Source organism: Arachis ipaensis, chromosome B2 (genome assembly GCF_059453495.1).
Source record: "Arachis ipaensis isolate K30076 ecotype BB chromosome B2, ASM5945349v1, whole genome shotgun sequence".
Taxonomy (NCBI): Eukaryota; Viridiplantae; Streptophyta; class Magnoliopsida; order Fabales; family Fabaceae; genus Arachis; species Arachis ipaensis.
The window spans coordinates 82,575,941-82,578,934 of record NC_142437.1 but is presented as its reverse complement, the minus strand read 5'-3'; the positions used below and the strand labels follow the sequence as shown (position 1 = coordinate 82,578,934).

The following is a 2,994-nucleotide window of genomic DNA, read 5'->3' as shown; positions in this document are numbered from 1 at the left end:
TGTAATTCACTTCTTCCATTACAGGATTCTCAGGATCATAAGTCTCTCCTTCAGAGGAAGCTTCTTTAGTACTGCCGTATGCAGCTTGCATTCCAGTCAGACTCTGAGAAATCATATTGACTTGCTGAGTCAATATTTTATTCTGAGCCAATATGGCATTCAGAGTATCAATCTCAAGAACTCCTTTCTTCTATGTTGTCCCATTATTCACAGGATTTCTTTCAGAAGTGTACATGAACTGGTTATTTGCAACCATTTCAATGAGTTCCTGGGCTTTAATTCAGACAAACCATCATAGAATATACATAAGATGCTCCATTCTGAAAGCATGTCAGAAGGACACCTTCTAATCAATTGCTTGTATCTTTCCCAAGCTTCATAGAGGGATTCACCTTCCTTCTGTCTGAAGGTTTGGACTTCCACTCTAAGCTTACTCAACTTTTGAGGTGGAAAGAATTTGGCCAAAAAAGCATTGACCAACTTTTCCCAAGAGTTTAGGCTCTCTTTAGGTTGTAAGTCCAACCATGTCCTAGCTCTGTCTCTCACAGCAAAGGGGAAAAGCATAAGTTTGTAGACCTCGGGATTAACCCCATTGGTCTTAACAGTGTCACAGATTTGCAAGAATTTAACTAAGAACTGATGAGGATCTTCCAATGGAAGTCCATGAAACTTGCAATTTTGCTGCATTAGAGAAACTAATTGAGGCTTAAGCTCAAAGTTGTTTGCTCCAATTGCAGGAATTGAGATGCTTCTTCCATAGAAGTCAGAAGATGGTGCAGTAAAGTCACCAAGTATCTTCCTTGCATCTCCACCATTGTTATTGGGTTCGGCCATGTCTTTTTCTTTTTCAAAAATTTCTGTAAGGTCCTCTCCAGAGTGTTGTGCTTTAGCTTCTCTTAGCTTCCTCTTCAGAGTCTTTTCAGGTTCAGGATCAGCTTCAACAAGAATGTCTTTATCCTTGTTCCTGCTCATATGAAAAAGAAGAGAACAAAGAGAATAGTGGAATCCTCTATGTCACAGTATAGAGATTCTTTTATGTGAGTAGAAGAAGAGAAGAATAGAAGAATGAGGTAGAGAGAGAATAGAGAGAATTCGAACACAAAGAGAGGGAGATGGTTCGAATTTTAAGAAGAAGAGAAGTGTTAGTAATTAAATAAAATAAATAAAAAGAGATGAGAGAGAGAGTGAATTTGAATATTAATTATAAGAAAAGAAAAATATTTTTGTTTTTATTTTAATTATAAGTTAGAATTCGAAATTATTAAAAGCAATAAAATAAAATTAGAATTTAAAACAATTAGTTAATTAAAAAGGAATTTTGAAAAAGAGGTTAGTGATTTTCGAAAATGATGAGAGAGAAAGGTAGTTAGATGGTTTTGAAAAAGATATGAAATAGTAACCTTTTAAAATCAAACCAAAAAGTCAAGTAGTTAATTAAAAAAGATTTGAAAATAAATTTTAAAAAGATAAGAAGTTAGAAAAAGATTTTGAAATTAAATTTTGAAAAAGATATGATTGAAATTTATTTTGAAAAAGATTTGAAATGGGGAATTAAAAAGATTTGATTTTTTTGAAATTAAAGTTGATGACTTGACTAATAAGAAACTAAAAGATATGATTCTAGAATTTAAAGATTGAACCTTTCTTAATAGGCAAGTAACAACTTGAAATATTTGAATCAAAACATTAATTGTTAGCAATGATTCCGAAAATTATGAAATAAAAAAGAAAAAATTTTGAAAATCAATTTTAAAATTTTCGAAAATATTAAGAAGAAAAATGACAAAGATTTGATTTTTGAAAAAGATTTGAAAAGATAAAGTTTTTAAATTAAAATTTTGACTTGACTAACAAGAAACAATTAAAATTTAAAACTTTTGACTAAATCAACCCAATATTTCGAAATTTATGAATAAAATAAAGGGAATATATTATTTTTTATTTTTGAATTTTTAATAAGGAGAGAGAAAAACAACAAAATGACACATGACATAAAAGTTCAAGATCAAAACAAATAATGCATGCAAGAACACTTTGAATGTCAAGATGAACACCAAGAACACTTTGAAGATCATGATGAACATCAAGAACATATTTTTGAAATTTTTTAAGAAAAGAAAAACATGCAAGACACCAAACTTAAAAATTTTTAAACTTTAGATACTAATAATTCAAAAATGCATATGAAAAACAGGAAAAGATATAAAACAAGAAAATGTAAAGATCAAACAAAGAAAATCATCAAGAATAACTTGAAGATTAAGGAAGAATACATGCATGAATTTTCGAAAATTTTGAGAAAAGTTAAAACATGCAATTGACACCAAACTTAAAATCTGACACAAGAATCAAACAAGAAACATAATTTTTTTTGGCTTTTATTATTTTATTAATTTTTTGTATATTTTTTTTTTCGAAAAAGAAATTTGGAAATAGAAAATAAAGAAATTCAAAATTTTTAATAAGAATTCCAAGATTCCTGTAATGTTAGTCTAAAGCTTCGGTCCAAAAGATTAGACATGGCCAATGGCCAGCCAAGCTTCAGCATAGAATCTTAAATGAGAATCCAAAGGCTCATGCAATGTTATTCTAAAGCTCCGGTCCAAAAGAATTAGACATGGCTAAATGGCCAGCCAAGCTTTAACCTAACACATACAAGCATGTCCTTTTTGCAATGGAAAGTGGAAACCTCAATCCAAAAGATTAGACATGGCTTAACAGCCAGCCAGGTTTCAACATATCTCATGAAGCTCTAGAATTCATTCTTAAAAATTCTGAAGAACACAATTTTTTTTTGTATTTTATTATTTTTTTGGAAAACTACATAAAATATTTTTTTTCTTTTTTTTTTTTGAATTTTTCGAAAATAAAAAGTTTAAACATGAAATAAAATTACCTAATCTAAGCAACAAGATGAACCGTCAGTTGTCCAAACTCGAACAATCCCCGGCAACGGTGCCAAAAACTTGGTGCATGAAATTGTGATCACACTTT

The 2,994-nt window shown here is 30.1% G+C and overlaps 1 non-coding gene across 1 annotated transcript; it reads left to right on the top strand.

Annotated features, from left to right (window-relative positions):
* The first annotated feature begins 324 nt into the window (after nt 1–324).
* Nucleotides 325–432, top strand: LOC148574610 (small nucleolar RNA R71). The gene has a single exon (XR_015906174.1). It is a non-coding gene; the product is annotated as a small nucleolar RNA R71 (small nucleolar RNA).
* Nucleotides 433–2,994: the final 2,562 nt, after the last annotated feature.